This window comes from Macaca mulatta, chromosome 10 (genome assembly GCF_049350105.2).
Source record: "Macaca mulatta isolate MMU2019108-1 chromosome 10, T2T-MMU8v2.0, whole genome shotgun sequence".
NCBI lineage: Eukaryota > Metazoa > Chordata > Mammalia > Primates > Cercopithecidae > Macaca > Macaca mulatta.
The window spans coordinates 57,381,191-57,398,712 of record NC_133415.1 but is presented as its reverse complement, the minus strand read 5'-3'; the positions used below and the strand labels follow the sequence as shown (position 1 = coordinate 57,398,712).

General features: G+C 39.6%; 1 long non-coding RNA gene across 1 annotated transcript; it reads left to right on the top strand.

Annotated features, from left to right (window-relative positions):
- Positions 1–487: 487 nt before the first annotated feature.
- On the top strand, positions 488–8,963 carry LOC144332238 (uncharacterized). The gene is made up of 3 exons (XR_013400140.1): positions 488–576; positions 7,784–7,849; positions 8,303–8,963. It is a non-coding gene; the product is annotated as an uncharacterized LOC144332238 (long non-coding RNA).
- The last annotated feature ends 8,559 nt before the right edge of the window (positions 8,964–17,522 follow it).

The window sequence follows — 17,522 nt, the reverse complement described above, 5'->3', positions numbered from 1 at the left end:
ATTTGACTAAATAAAATCAAGTTATTCAATGGGAGTTACTATCTATGAAAAAAGTACAACAGGAATGTAAAAAATTTGAGGAGGATAAAAATATGTTGGAAGAAGAAATATTAAATCTTAAGATGCTTATGGAAAGAACACACTGGTGAAGACAAATTGGTGATGTACAAAATTATAAGTTGGATCTAGAAGAAAGCGCAATGCAGGCAATAGAAAAATGAGTAGAAATCCCTTTACAGGTTAGTTTGTAAAATCAGGTAAGTTTATTTATAATGTGCTTCTATTTATTTCACTGCAAATTATATTTTGGAGATATATATATATATTTCCTCTGCCTCTCTAATAGCAATTTGCCTTGTAGAATTCTAGCAATAAGGTGGCATCTGTTTTTACTTTCAAGTATTTAAATTTCCATCATTATAACAAAATTGATTTTTCAGAGTAATGATTATCACTGTGGAGTCATTTGATTAATAAGACCCATTGGCATAAGATTACATCCTCTGACTACAAAAATCCTGGAAGAAAAACTAGGAAATATTCTTCTGGACATTGCACTTCGCAATGAATTTGTGGGTAAGTACTCAAAAGCAATTGCCAGAAAAATGAAAACTGACAAGTGGGATTTATTTAAACTAAATAGCTTCTTCTGCACAGCATGAGAAACTATCATGGGATTGAACAGACAGCCTACAGAATGGAAGAAAATATCCACACACTATGCACCTGTAATCCCAGCTACTCGGGGGGCTGAGGGAGGAGAATCATTGGAATCCGGGAGGCGGAGGTTGTAGTGAGCTGAGATCACGCCATTGCACTCCAGGTCGAGACTGCGTCTCAAAAATAAATAAATAAATAAATAAATAAATAAATAAATAAAATAAAAACAAATAATAAAAGCTAGAAGTTCTATGAAAACATTAATGCACATATAATCTTTTAAAAATGTTCATTGTTTCTCTAGAGAGTTCAATACCTATTCTAGCTTATTACAGTAACCTACAGTTTATATTATATCAACTATGGCATAAAAACCTTAAATTGTATATTTCTGTTTCCTCCCTCCTTTACACTATTTATGTCATGCACTATAGTCTCAAATATTATGAATTCCATGATGTGAAGTTACTCTTTTTAAAAAAAAAATTTAGACAATCCATGATCTTTAGAGCAATGTAAAATAATTGGGCTACATATCTTTATATCTTCCCTGGCACTCTTTATTTCTTTGAGTAGTTTCAACATTCATCTGCTTCCATATTCCTTTTGCCTCAAGAAATCGTTTTGACGTTTATTTTAGTGCAGACCTGTTAGCAAGGGACTCTTCCAGTGTTAATCTGAAAATGTCTTCATTTAATTGTTATTTTAGTTATATAGTTAATGGATATAAGATTGGGGACTGATTTTTTTTTAGTTATTTAAAAATTTTGTATCATTGGTTTGTGACTTGTAGAGTTGCTGACAAGCAGTTCACTGTAATGTTTGTTTTTGTTTATCTCTGTACACAATGTTCCTATTTTTCTGTAACTGAATTCAAGATTTATGCTAATCGTTGGTTTTCATCAGTTAGACTAGTGTGATTATTCTAGCATTCTTTAAATTTTTTATTAATCTTTCTTGGAGCTTTTTGAGGTTGCTTGGGGTCCTCAGTCATCTTTTTCCAATTTTTCTTCTCTCACACTCTGTTTTTAATCTCCTTCTGGAATTCCAATTAATTGTATTTTAGTTAATTTCGTATTGGCAGAGAATTCTTGGACTCACCGGAGTATTTTATTTGCTTGGTTCATTGGTTTATTTTGTTTTCCTCTTTCTTCCCTTTGTGCTGCCATTCAAATAATTTGTGTTGACCTAATATAAAATTAGCTGCTTCTTTCTTAACTCTGATGACCAGTCTGCTAATCAGCTTGCTGATGTAATTCTTCATCTCTGTTCTCAAGCTTTCACTTATTTCTAGCTTTTGCCTTTTACTGTTCCCATCTCTGCTGAAATTCCTCATTTTTCCATGCATGTCTTTTTTTTTTAACTAGATCCTTTAACATTTTGATCATTATTATTTTAAATTACTTGCATTTAATTCCAACATCTGAATTATCTCTGAATTTGATTCTGTCGACTTTTTATCTTTTGAAAATATTATAACTCATAACTCAAATTTCTAACTTGCTTTTATGTGTCTCCCAGTTTCTAAAAAATGCAAATCATCAGATGTACAAAAACAGTAGCTCATGAGATAATTACTTATGTCAAGATTGTTTTATGTTTCTGTTTCATTTTGGTTTGTGTCATGCTATTAGTGTGGGCAGGGACAAAGGCTGGTTTTTGCTGTGTTGTCTGAAACATTCAGTGAACCATGTAACTTCAATTTCTCCAGCAGTAGGCTGCCATACCATGTGCCTTGTGTGGGGCCTTAGGCTCTGCAGGGCATATGCCAATGCTCCTGTTCCACAGTTACCTTCCGGTAGTCCTTACCACCTATGTCACAGAGAGGGTCTCTCTCCACTTTCTTGTTCCTCTCTAACTGTAGAACATCATTTCTTGTGTGTGTGTGACTATGCAGAAAATTGAGGTTGGGGGCAGAGGGATGATTCATGTTATTTTGGAGCCAGTTTCATCATCGGAGTCTCAGAGAAGGGATATTTTTAGCACTTCGCGACTCTTATTCCAGTGGGAGTCAAACTGTCCCTTATCTGTGTTGGTTTTTGAGGAAGAAATAATATCTTGCCTCCTCCCACCTCAGTGGTAGAAAACCTTTGATTTATATCATTGAAAGTTTTCAAACCCACCATAAGGGCTAACTCTTTTCTTTCTCCTTCCATAGGAACAATGTACCTTTGTCTGTGGTCACTGGATGGAGATTTTCCAACCCTTTACCACAGTAGCACGACTCTGCATTAGTGCAAAATCCTGGGCCCCAAAATAATCCTTGTTCCTCTCCTGATGGAGAAGTATTTTTCCTCCATCCGTGCCCTAGAAGCAGTGATCCTTTGCCTGGTCTCAGGTGGGGTGGAGTAGGGTGTGAGAGGTTTCTTAACCTTCTCTGAAAGCTGATGTGTTTTGCTTCTTCTTATCTCCCAGAAACAGTAGACTTTTTCATGGCTTGTGGACCTAGATGCCTTTAAGCCACAGCAAATTAAGCGTTTTGATTCTTAGGAGAGAAGCAAATGTTCATGTAGTCCATTTTTTTCTTATTTATTTTTTGCTTTGTTTCCTTATTTCAGTCATGATGAGTTGAATATGATCATGATTTTCCAGTTAAGCCGCTTGCATTTCTAAAATTTTATTAGTCCCCCTTTGGTCTTTCAGCACTAAATCAAATGCAGATAATCATCACTTGTGTGAATAAAGTGTTTTTATTGAGAACAGAATTGTTCATATACACACGAATGTGGATATTATCTACTTAGCACAATATGTCATTGTTTCAAAATGTAAAATCTGCTTTAGGCTGAACAAAGAATGGTTCTTGAAACTATTTTCCCTTTGTGATCAATTCAAAAAACCCAGTGCTTTCTATCTCATGGGTAGATTATTAAAATAATTACAGGCCGGGCGCGGTGACTCAAGCCTGTAATCCCAGCACTTTGGGAGGCCGAGACGGGCGGATCACGAGTTCAGGAGATCGAGACCCTCCTGGCTAACACGGTGAAACCCCGTCTCTACTAAAATACAAAAAAAATTAGCCGGGCGAGGTGGCGGGCGCCTGTACTCCCAGCTACTCGGGAGGCTGAGGCAGGAGAATGGCGTAAACCCGGGAGGTGGAGCTTGCAGTGAGCTGAGATCCGGCCACTGCACTCCAGCCTGGGCAACAGAGCTAGACTCCGTCTCAAAAAAAAAAAAAAATAATAATAATAATAATTACATACCTGATCTTCATTTTATGTTCTCTCTCTTCGAGATATTTCCTTCAAAACTACTTTGACTGATTAGTCTCTTTTGGATTACATTATACTCTGTATTTTCTCCACAAGCTCATCAGGGTAAATCCTGCCTTTACATTTGTTATAAAAATTCTCTCTCTCTCTTTTTTTTTTTTTCAAATCTTATTTGAGCTGAAAGCTCTCCACCAAATGTCTCCTATGCCACAAAGCCTTATTTTACTGATCTCTCCTGTGCTCCTTGCTCAAGCTCATTTAGGAATTTTTTTTATGAAAATATTCAAGGAATACTTTTTTAAAAAAAGTATGAATATATAGTATTTTTCAATTTGAACACAAAATACCGCTCTACTTGAAAACAAGTTTTAGAAACAATTAAATGTTTCTAGAAGGAGAATCAACAGTGTCATAAATATCATAATCCAATTTTCCTGTTTGTACTAAAACACACAGTAGCAAATATTTACTGAGAAATTACTATCTGCCTTAAAGTATAATGCTTTTGATACACGTTATAAAAACTAGGTACTATTATTAGTAGTATTTTAAGAGTAAAAATATCGAGTCTTAGAGATGTTAAGCAATGTGCACAAATAGCATAGGGAAAGTTGGAGTTCTGAAATTCTGACTATGCTGTATGTATGATAGGAGAATCAATTCTTGTCAAATGTAACTGTCAAGTCATTGTGCAGATTCAGAGGTCTCTGATTGCTAGGGTCAGTACACTTAAATTATGTCACAATTTAGTTAAATCTATTTCATTAAAGCAAAATTCCATGTATAATTTCACAAAGATTATTGGCACCAAAAACATTATTTTTCCTTCCTTCCTTTCTTTCTCCTTCCTTCCTTCCTTCCTTCTTTCCTTCCTTCCTTCCGTCCTTCCTTCCTGCTTTCTTGCTTTCTTTCCCTTGTTCTTTTGTTCTCTTTCTCTTTCTTTCTTTGAGATAGGGTCTCAGTCTGTTGCCCAAGCTGGAGTGCAGTGACACAATCATGGTGCACTGCAGTCCCAGCTTCCCCAGGTTCACGTGATCCTCCCACCTCATCCTCCTGAGTATCTGGGACTAAAGGCAAGCCACCACACCTGGCTTTTTTTTTTTTTTCAAGTTTGGGTTTCACTGTACTGCCAAACCTGGTCTGCAACTCCTCAGCTCAAACAATCCACCTGCCTTTGCCTCCTAAAGTATTGGGATTCCAGATGTAAGCCACATGCCTGGCAAATAATGTTATTCGATAAGTTCAATTTAACTATTAGATTTTGGACAATGAGAGATAGAATTTTCTATATCATAATTCATCTTGTGTTCTTATTTGAAGTAATATATAAGGATTTCAATTCCACTCAAATATATTTATTAGCAAATTAAATTTCTTTTTCAGGATTCCAAACTTTTGTTCAAGATATAAATGCTAAATGATGTCACTAATTTTAATTAGATTAACAGAAAGGTATTCTGGTGTTTAATAACAGTGACAGAATGGGCTATTGATTTTATTTTCTTTCTCTTTGTCTCTTTCCCCTTTTTAAAATATTTTACTTTTTAGGCTCTTTGGAATCCCAAAGATAGAGTTTTAAGAATTAAACAAAACACTCACAGAAACTGCCAATGCTAGGATGAAATATATTGTTACTGTGCTTTGGGATTAAAATAAGGAACTACAGTTTACAGAACTTTTATACTGATACACAGACACTAAAAAGGGAAAGGGTTTGGATGAGAAATTCTGCTATGCAATCAAGAATCTCAGCCACTCATTTCTGTAGGAGCTGCAGGAGCTCCCTGTAAAGGGAGGTTAGGGAGAGTGTAGCTTCAGAGTTTCTCCATTTTTCCCAGAGGTTCCCCCAAAAGGTCATGACAGTTTATAAGAATGCTTCACTTGTGAAAAACAAATATCAAAGTCTTCTTGTAAATTATATTTAAGGACAAATCTTCATTCCATGTTTAATTTATTTAGCATTTTATATGTGCAAATGTGTAAAATATCATCACCTAAAGCTATATAACATGTTCTATTTCTATACTGTGATTACAGGTTTATAATTCTGGAAAGATATACAGAACAAAAGATTTACGTTTTTAATCACTTTAAGTGCACGGTTTTGTGGCATTAAGTATATTTGCACTGTTGTGCAACAGTCACCACCATAGACCTCCAAAACTTGTCTTCTCCAACTAAAACTCTGTACTCATTGAACACCAACTTCCTATTCCTCTCCCTACCCCTCCCCGTAGCAATCACCATTCTACTTTCTGTCTCTACAAATTTCACAAAGTATCTCACAGAAATGGCATGATATAGAATGTTTGAATTTCTCGAACTGGCTTATTTCACTTGGCATATCTTCAAGTTTCATCTATTTCATAGCATGTTCAGAATATATTTTAAGGCCGAATATTATGACGTTGCCGTATATACCACATTTTTTTAACTACTCATCCATCAATATTCACATGGGCTGCTCCTTCCCTTTGATTATTGTGGATAATATTGCTCATGGACACACTGCACAAACATCTGTTTGGTCCCTGTGCTCATTTATTTTGGATATGGATTTGCATTTTAATACAAAGGAGAAATTATGCAGCTTTTTTGAAGTGTCCAAATGAAAAGGAGCACAGCATCAGTAAAATATTAGAAAGTAGATTATTGGAAAAAGTAGGGAGAGAATTGAACCAAAATTTAATAAGCAGTGTAAGAGAGTTTCAAGAGGAGGGAAAAAATAGACAATATAAACAGAGAATTAAATAGTGAAAGGTCGATATTTAGAAAATTGTCACATGTACCCATATGTTGCCTGTGAGCTGATATTTACATTATTGTTTTATTCCAGGTTTCCAAAAGTAAGTGCAATGTGAGAGTTTCATGATGCTAAATAAACTGAAACATGATACATATTTTGATGTATTGTCCTTGAGAGCAGGCTGGTGGTAATTAGTGCAATTTTAAATTATGATATGATAGTGGAGTCAATCTGCCAAACTGAAAAAAATGTATATATACAATGTGTATACGTTTCTCAAAACCCCGTTGTATCATACAATTAAATTATGATTTAGAGCTACCTGACAATTACTGGAGGAAAAAATGAAACATTTACATTAATATTACCATAATTTTGATATTATTGCAAATATCAAAGCGTGTAGTACTTAGGGATAAACCTGCAAAAAAAGAAAGGTTTGAAAACTACGAAACTACAAAATATTGTTAAAATAAATAAGAGACCTCAATCAATGGAATGTATGAGTCATAAATCTCAATACTGTTAAAATGTTTATTCTTCCCACATTGATCTATAAGAATTCCAATCAAATCACAGCTGTATTCCTTATTTTAGAAACTGAGAAACTAAAATTCTGAAATGTATGTCGATGGGTAGAGGACCTATAAAGGCAAATTACTTTGAAAGGAAACAATTACTTTGAAACCAGGTGCTGTTGGAGAATTAACAGCACCTGGTTTCAAGACTTATCAAGTTACAGTACTTAAGACAATGTGGTACAAATATAGATATACACATGTGTATCAGCTTTCAGCTCGTTTTTAATAAAGTTCTTAGAGCATTCATAGACATAACATTTTCAACAAATGCTTCTGAAACAATTAGATATCCCAGTGTGTGTGTGTGTGTGTGCATGTGTGTGTGTGTGTGTAGCTCAGTACTTCACACCTGAGAGGCATGAGCGTGCATTACCAAGGGGAACTGAGAAACTTTGAGAGTATTGGATATGCTCACTGACCCCTTCATGGTGATTGTTTAATGGGCACATGTATACATCAAATTCATCTCATTATGCTTTAAATATTGGTAGTGTATTTTATGTTCATTCGACATGAATAAAGCTGTAAATGTTATCAAAATATTCACTTACTATGCTTCTATTCATTTTACTCTCTCTCTCCAGAGACCTTCAGATAGAAAATGCAGTTCAAAGATATTTCATAAAGGAAGAAAAGAAGTATGAAGACAGGTGAGAGATAGTACTCAGATTTTTTTTTTTCAGTGCAATCCTGGTCTTTTGTGACTAGCAATATTTTTATGTGCAGAAGTAGTAGAAAAGATAAATATTTTGTACAGTAGAGAAACGCATAATTTCTGTGCCATGGAAGAGATAACTCACAAAGATGACAGCTTCTGACTATGTTGGATACTATCTAGTATTGTAACTAACCAACGATCTCACCTGAACATTGGCTGTAAAGCTACTTTAATGTTCCTTGCAATGATTTGAACCTTTTACTGGAAACTTCATTGCTTACTGAGTTGAATAACATTGTTGATACATGTCTATCTTATATTAGCACTAGAGTCATAATTTTACTTGTTAGAAAATTAAAATTAAACAACACTTGAAATTATATATTTTTAATGTTTCAACTGTGATCTCACTCCACATGCATCTTTCAATTCTTATTTGATAAAGGATAGCAAATACAGAAAGAATTCTTGTGATAATAGAGAACACAGAACTGTTGAACGGTGTTGAAGCTGAGCTGGAGAGAGTCACCAAAGCTGGCGCGGAAGCTGGCAAGGTCGGAGAGTTTCCTGCCTGGGCACAGCTTGAGCTCGCCCCTGCGCCACCGCCAGTGGCAGAAACTGCAGACCCAGCTGGGCCCTGAGGCCTCCGCCGCATCCTCCCACCAGCCAGGAGCTGTGCTGAGGTCGCAGATAGGCGACCCTGGAGGGGTGCACCTGAGGGAAGGCGGCCCATGTTCCGGACAGCAGCAGGACACCAGGATCCAGGGACCCACCTCCCGCCGCGGGAACCCCAAACCTTGCCTGGCGCCCCTTGCTTGCTCCGCCTGGCCTCCAGAGGCCGGTGTGTGTCCTGGTCATGAGGATGCACAGCAGGTGCACGGGAGTCCCCCTCCACCATGGCCTACCGCTCTGCCAGCCATCACGCCTGGTTCGCGGACCGCAGCCTGGCTGCCTCTGATCCCGCCAGGCCGGGACCTGTCCTCCTCCTGGGCGACCAGCCGGGGGGATGCACACTGCCGGGTGCGCTGCACAGCCCCTGACCACCCATCCCCTCTCGCCCCTCCGCCCCAGGCCAGGACCTTCCTGTAGCACAGAACTCACCTTCCTTCCCGCCGCAGAGCTGCTCCACTTCCGCCACCCACAGGGAAAAACTCAGATCTCCAAACAAACAGAAATCCCCGTGTGACTCCTCTGGTTGGATACTGCCAGTCCCCACATTTACTTCCAGGAGTTTTCTTGGCAGAAGGTGTCCGATGTTTGATGTTTCGCCAGCAGTGAGTGTGAAAGTGACAGCAATAGAGAAACACATCAGGCTTTCCGCAACAAAGATGACCTTCCCTTCTTCAAACCTCAGCAATCTCCAAGTTCCACAAAGGACTCAGGACAAGATGACTGAGCTGGAGTACTCGGCCCGGGAAATGCAGGCCCAGAGCGGGTCACCTCCTTAGGGCAGGCCCAGGCTTGTCCTGGCTGCCCGGGTGCTTTTCTCCTCACTCCCACCCAATGCAGGGGACCCCACAAACTCAGTTGTAGGGGCTCCCTGCACCTCCCTCCACAGGAACCACCTCCTGCCCGCCAAGCTGGGGCCTTCTGGGGCATCCTGGGCTGAGAGGGCAAGGTGCCAGCTCTGCACGCTGAGGAAGGAACACCGCTACACTGTTACCTTGGCACACTGCCACACGAAGACACAACCACATGGGCACACCGCCACATGGCCACATGGACAAACAGACACACAGACACATGGAGATATCACCATACGGACACACAGACACACCACCACACTGTCACATGTACAGACACACGGAGACATTACGACACGGACACACTGCCACACTGTCACATGGATGGACAGACCATGTGCACGGAGAAGTCACCACACGGGCACAGCACCACACTGTCACACGGACACAGACACACGGAGACATCACCATAAGGACACACGACCACATACCACAGGGACACACAGACACACAGAGACATTACCACACTGTCACAGGGACACACCATCACTCTCACACGAACAGACACACTGCCACATGGACACTGCCACACACACAGACACACCGCCACACTGTGACATGGACACACCTCCACACTGTCAGACACCACCACACAGACACTGCCACATGGACACAAGGACACACAGACACATTGTCACACGGATACATAAACACACTGTCACACGGAGACATCACCACGCAGATATATGAACACACCACGACATGGACACAGCACCACACAGACACTCTGCCACACGGACACACCACCACACAGAAATGCGGACACACTGCCACACAGACACACCACCACGCTGCCACATGGACACACCACCACATCGTTGCCACACTTTCATGTGTCACCTGGCTGTGTGGGCCCCATGACTCTGGGCTCTAATAGAGAAATTACTTAGGCAGATAGTGAAGGCAAAAGAATTTCCATCTCCTGTGTCATTGCTTTGGCAGTGGAAACGCGCGTGGCCTCTAAAGTGTGGGTCCCAAGGTCATGAGGGCCTGTGAGGTGGAGGGCCAGGTCTCTCTTTCCAGTCTGGAATGGAGGCAGGAAGGAGGGAGCGGGGAGCCTCATGTCTGCACGTCCTCCCGGCAGCAGGCCCCTGAGGACTTTTATCCTCCTGAGCCACGGGGGTCCATCAGAGGTGTCTAAAGCACCGCGTGGGGCAGGGAGACCCTTATAGGCCTTAGGAGCTCTGGCCAATTAGTGGTCAGTGAAACGCAGAGGTGAACACCATAGAACCACAGGTCCAGGAGAATTTTCGCAAAAGCTCTGAGGATGCTCTTTTTTGTTCTCCCACTGCAAAATTCTTTTAAAAAGGAAAAAATCCAGCAACGTGCGGGGAAAGTCAATACTGAGCGTCAGCGCGGGATGCTGTGGCTGAGGTGATCCCGGTGTCCTGGCCGAAAGTGGCTTCGGGGACCGCATCTCCGTGCACCATGGCAGCAAACGCCATCGGTTTGTGGGCGGATGGCGTCCCTGCGGCCATACTCGCTCCTGAGCGGGGAAGGACAGACAAGACCGGGGACCTCTGGGTGTTCCTGGTGTCCGCCAGCTTGATGCCCTTACTCCTCCTTGAAGTCCCAGATTTGCAGAAGCACCTGGTTCCTGATGGAGGCCTTGGGCCTCTTGGTCCTGGCTTACCAGGCAGCAGCGCCAGCCGTTCTCGGCCCCGCCTCCTTCCATCAGACCAAAGACTTTCTGAAACTGCCCTTCTTGGGGCCTGGAGGCAGCATCCTGGGCCTCCCTGGGGCCTGCGCGCTGGCAGCAGCTCCAGGTTGAGGTCGCCTTCGGTCCACAGCGCGGGGCGCTGGAGGTCCCTGAGCCCAGCGTGGGGAGTCCAATCCACAGGTGCCGGTCCCCGGGTGCCTGCCGCAGTCTCAAAACACCTGGAGGTGACATCCAGGAGCGCCACCGCGCCACCAGCAGGGAGACACAGGGCGAGGCGAACCCCTTAAGGCGGCCGAGGAAGAAGCAGAAGGCCAGGAAGGCTCCCCAGAGCTGATGTGATCTCAGGCCGCGCGCCCTGACCGAGTTCCTGGTCTCTGGCAGGTCTTGCCAAAGACGGTCTGGGCTTTCTGGGCGACGTCCAGCATGAGCTGGAGCTTCTGGAAGGCGGTCAAATGGCCGTTTGGAGATTCCACGGCTTCGGATCCCTACTGCAGGATGCTCCACTGTGTCCGCAAGCCTCTGTTGTTTTGCTGCGGAGTAACCTCGGAATGACTAGAAATAAGAACACTGGGGTGACCCAGTCCTGCCCCAGGAATTTCTGCACATGGTCAAGGCAAAGGCAGGCGCGCAGACTGAGTGTCCAGTCGGCTTGGTGAGAGTTCTTTATGGTTTAGTGAGAGACTTGGTCCCACGCTTGTGTCCTCTCATGTTTTCAGTTAACCTGAGGTCCCTCAGGGGCTCCTCTATCTCCACCCTGTTCTCCTCGGGCTGAAGCACAAAGTCCCCCATTTTCTCCTCAAAGGGCTCACAGAGCCACTTCTGCAGGCAGGAGGACAGCGCCTGGGCTCAGTGGCTGACCTGGGAAGCCACATCTGAAGGAACTGCTGGGTGACTACGGCCATAAGTCAATCAAAGTAGACTTTCCCTGGCTTGCTGCGCTATATCGATTTTGTTTTGGTGGAAGAAGGGAGGTCCTAGGAAATGTGCCCAATGCAGATGCTGACAAGAGTGATGACATGAAAAAGATTACCCGGAAGGAAAACAAGAGCTATTTTCTAAACATCTGAAATCTGTGTAGGCTTTTGGAAAAGTGAAACTAGATTCAAAGCACAATGATATAATTCTGACAATTTCCACTGACACAGAACTCAATCTGAATTCCTCTAAGGATTATAAGGAAAATGGCGCTCCAAGAGGCACATATAAGATCACTCAGCTGCTGTGAAATAGGCTTACAGGCAACATGGAGTGTCAATTATCCACTATTTAAAGTCAGTGATACAGATTGGACTACTATCTCTATGGCTCATAAAGTCTTCTTTAAAGGACTGACAGATGATTTATCTCATATGCAGACTATGATTCTCAGCAGTTAACAGCGCAACTTGATAATATCAATTGCTTGAGAAAATCAGATAATTGCTTGAGAAAATTAGGACATTTCTTGAGGAAATTAGGTAATTAAAGAAATTACTTTTTTTTAAGAATAGTGTAATAGCTTGGCAAGTAGACTTTAAAATAGGTTGGTAATATTTTACAGGCTACTTTTTAAAAAGTAGCAATATAACATGATTAACTATGAAAAATAATAATGTTGGAAACAATTCAATTTTCTATCACAGGTAATTTCACAAATATAGAAATACCATCTCAATAATTAGAAGAAGTAGCAGCAATTTCTGTCATTTTCATGCAAGTTTCTCCTAGTCCATTTATTTGGTTTTAAATAGTGTTTTTAAAATTTGTTTTCAGACAGGGCTAATAATAAATAATAGAATATATTTTACAACGGTTGAAGGTAACAAAAGGTAGGTGCCATTTAAAAAATTGTAGTTGATTGTTTAAAAATATTGTGGGTACATAGTATGTGTATGTATCTGTGGGGTCCATGAGATGTTTGGATATGGCCTGCAATGTGAAATAAGCACATCATGGGGAATGGGGTATCCCTCCCCTCAAGCATTTATCCTTCAAGTTATAAAATATTCAGTTACAGTCTTAGTTATTTCAAAATGTACAATTAAATTTTTATTGAATAGAGTCAACCTATTGTGCTATCTTAATAGGTCTTATTAACTCTCTATTTTTATACCCATTGACCATCCCCCCCTTCCTACCAACAGCCCCAACTACCCTTCCAAGCCTCTGATAACCATCCTTATACTCTCTATGTTCATGAGTCTGTTCTGATTTTAGATTCCACAAATAAGTGAGAACATGTGACATTTGTCTTTCTGTGCCTGGCTTATTTCACTTAACATAATGATCTATAATGTTCCATCAATGGTACTGAGAATGACTGGAACTTATTCTTTGTTATGACTGAATAGTCCTCCATTGTATATATGTACTACATTTTCTTTATCCATTCCTCTGTTGATGGGCGCTAAGGTTTCTTCCAAATTTTAGCTTTGTAATCAGTGCTGCAACAAATATGGGAGTGCAGATATGTATTTGACATACTGATTGCCTTTAGTTTTGGTATTCACCCAACAGTGGGATTGCTAGATCATATGGTAGCTCAACTTTTAGTTTATTGAGAAACCTCCAAACTATTCACCTCAGTGGTTTTACAAATTTACTGCATCCTTGCTAGCATTTGTTATTTCCTGTCTTTTGCGTACAAGTCATTTAAACTGTGGTGAGATGATATCTCATTGTAGTTTTGATTTGCATTTCTCTGATGATCAGTGATACAGAGCTCCGTTTCTTATACTTGTTTGCCATTTGTAGGTCTTCTTTTGAGAAATATCTGTTCAAATCTTTTGCACCTTTTTTAAAATCAGGTTATTAGATTGTTTCTTAAAGAGTTGTTGGAGCTTTTCATATATTCTGATTGTTAATCCCTTGTCAGAAGAGTAGTTTGCAAATATTTTCTCCCATTCTGTGGATTTTCTCTTAATTTTGTTGATTGTATCATTTTCTGTGCAGAAGCTTTTTAACTTAGTGTGATCCATTTGTCCATTTTTGTTTTGATTGCCTGTGCTTGTGGGGTATTGCTCAAGATATTTTTGCCCAGACCAATGTCCTGGAGATTTTCCTCAAACTTTTTTTGTACTAGTTTTATTGTTGGAGTTTTAATCAACTTTGATTTTACTTTCATATATTATGAGAGATACTAGTCTGTTTTCATTCCTCCTCATATGGATATCCAGTTTTTTCAACACCATTTACCACCAGTGTATGTTCTTGGCACCTTTGTCAAAAATGAGTTCACTGTAGCTATGTAGATTTGTTACTGGGTTCTCTATTCTGTTCCATTGATCTATGGGTCTGTTTTTATGCCAGTACCATATTCTTTTGGTTACTATAATTCTGTAGGATAATATGAAGTCAGATAATATAATTCCTCCAGCTTTATTTATTTATTTATTTTTGCTTAGGATAGTGTTATTTCTTATACTGAAAGCATTCTATGTTATTTATTATTAGTCTACTTTTATAGTTTTACAATGCTATCCTCTTTTACAAAGCTATGATCAACTCAAGGTGTCCAGATCAGGGTTAATTGTAGCTATTTGCAAAAGTAGCAATATTCTGGCTGGGCATGGTGGCTTATGCCTGTAATCCCAGCTCTTTGGGAGGCCCAGGTGGGCAGATCACATGAGGTCATGGGTTCAAGACTGGCCTAGCCAACGTGGTGAAACACTGTCTCTAATAAAAACACAAAAATTAGTTGAGGATGATGGCAGATGCCTGTAATCCCAGCTGCTCAGGAGGCTGAGGCAGGAAAATTGCTTGAACCCGGGAGGTGGAGATTGCAGTGAGCCCAGAATGTGCCATTGCATTCTAGCCTGGGTAACCAAGCGAGACATCATCAAAAAACAAACAAACAAAGGAGCAATATTCTGTGTAATTGTTGACAGCTTAATTCACTATTATGTGGATCAGAGAGCAGAGGATTCTGAATGCATGAACATATCTTTAACATTTCAATACATTACTCATAGTTACTAATGAACTAAAGAGAAACCAAGAAATTATGGTAATAGGTATATTGACTTGGAGAAATGTAGACATAAAAGAACAGTAAGATGAGAAATGTGTGCACACAGTCTGTAAGGGCATGCAAGAATAAAAATAGGGGAGAAAACACGAGAGTTTTCAACAGATTTCTGGTCATGTAAGTCAATTTGTATCAGTTAATTTTTAAAAGGTTTATTTACATGCAATAAACTGCACATATTTCAATTGTACCTTTTGATTATTCTTGGTATTTGTAGCTCTATAAAACCAACAACATATTCAAATAAAAAGCATATCCATTACCTTTATTTGTGTTTTTCTACTCACTTTCTTGTATTTTTCTACTCACTTTTGCCTGCCTATCCCCATCCCATCCACAGGCAACCACTGATCCACCTGCAGTCCCTGTGAGTTTTTATTTCCAAATACATGAAATCATAGGGTGGGTATACTTTTTCATCACTCAGCATCACTATTTTGGAGATTTATTCATGTTGCTACATCTATCAATTGTTCTGTTCTTACTAGGGAGTATTATTTCATTATATACATATACCATAGTAAGTTTATCAGTCACAAATTCACCTGTCTATGGACATTTGGACTGTTTTCAGGTTTTGGCTGTTGCAAGTAAAGCTGCTATGAAGATTCATGTAAAATCCATTGAGTGGGCATATGCGTTAGGTTTTCATCTCCACTGGAAGTGGAATAGATAGATATATGGCTATCATGTCTGTAACACGAAAACACAAAGCCTGACAAAACCCATTTCTAAAGTGGAAACTCCACCAGAGAACCTTGACTCCAGCCTGGCTTTTGAGACTATCTCCTATGTCTGGTGCAATGACTGGTCCTGGGGTAGCCACATGACTCAAGGAGGACCATGTTTAAACTTTTGAGTTTTCACCGAGATTAATATGCATTTGTTGAAAGAGAAGCCCCTTTGCCTCCTCCCCCAGCTGCAAATGCTTTCAGGGATCACATCATGCTGGAGCATGTGGTACAGTGTTTCCTAAACTTTGCAGGGAAAAATTGTTCAAACAGGTAAAAATGGAGCAAATACAAAGAGAAAAACAGTCCAGAAATATCAAATAAAAAGGAAAGGGCCTCCATAAAATCATTTGAACTTATGATTAATTCATTAGTCATAAAACCAGTTTAGTACAAAGAATCATCCCCTCCACCACCCTTTATTCCTTCACCAGGTTTAAGGTACATTTTTTAACTTGCAAACAAAAGATTTGTCATTAACTTAGACACCAAAATCCCTTGTCTCCAAGGGCAATCATTCAATTCTGTCCCTTTCATTGTTAGAATAATATGTTCACTTTATTCTGCATACACCTCTCCTTTACCCTTGTTTCCCTATTCTATTAAAGTTATATCCAGACATTTATTTCATTTTATATCAAAGAAACTGTATACATGTTCTTAATCTTAGAAAAAATTATGAGTAATTTTTTGCCTCATATTCGATTTTAAGCTACCCAAGAAGCATTATTTTCTCATTTAGTATTTTAACTTTTCTAACCCAGGACTTTTATAGTAGATATTATGTCTTTTTCTAAATGCTCTGCTTCAATTTACTTTTTAAATCCAATTTTTAAAAAGTGTATGTTTTAAATATTTGCATCCTGCAGCTCAGGCCTAAATATCCCTTGATAACAAATATTGTCTTTTTTTCTGTATATTTTTCACATATTTCAATTGTGAGGTATATTGCCACAATAAAAGTTTTTGTCAACATAACAGAACACATAGGCAAAATATTGTTTCCAAGTGATTGGTGATGTGGTGCTTTCAGTCTAGTGACAATCCCTTGAAGTAATCATCATCCCTACATCTAATGAAATCTGAAATAAATATTTCACTTTGTTTCTAACATTCAGCCTACAAATATATAGCCTGTCACATACAGCCTGTAACACCAACATATAAAAATTAAAGCATTTCCTTCTGCACTCCCACTGCTTCACTTGACTAGCCTTAAAATATAATAACAATAATAAAAAATAAAAGCAAAACTGTTCCTTAACTTATGTTTGAAATTTAGTGGATAGACTATCATAAAAGCCCTTATATGTATGGAGGGCCTCTGTAAAATATAGACTCTTAAGAGAAAAGTAGACATATATGATAGTTAAATTAAAAACACAATTATATGTAGTACCATCACAAATGCACCAGGACTTGTTTTAGAATGCATGATGTAATTGACTAAACCATTTAGGGCTAGACCTCTGAAACAAAAGGCATTCACACTTTGCGATTCTGGGGGACAATATTATTCAAAATAGAAAATTTAGAATTTCCTACTTCAAGTCCAATACAATTTTATTAAACTTTGCCACTTTCTCTAATGTTTGTTCCACGGAAGGACAGGTTAAATTAAATGCTGTATATGGCAGCATTAATCATTTATGCAGTTCCAATTGACACATTTGAAAACCTGCCTCAAGAGATCTGGTTTGTTTTCTAGCCATGCCACATGAAGATGGCTTGCAAACATCCAAATA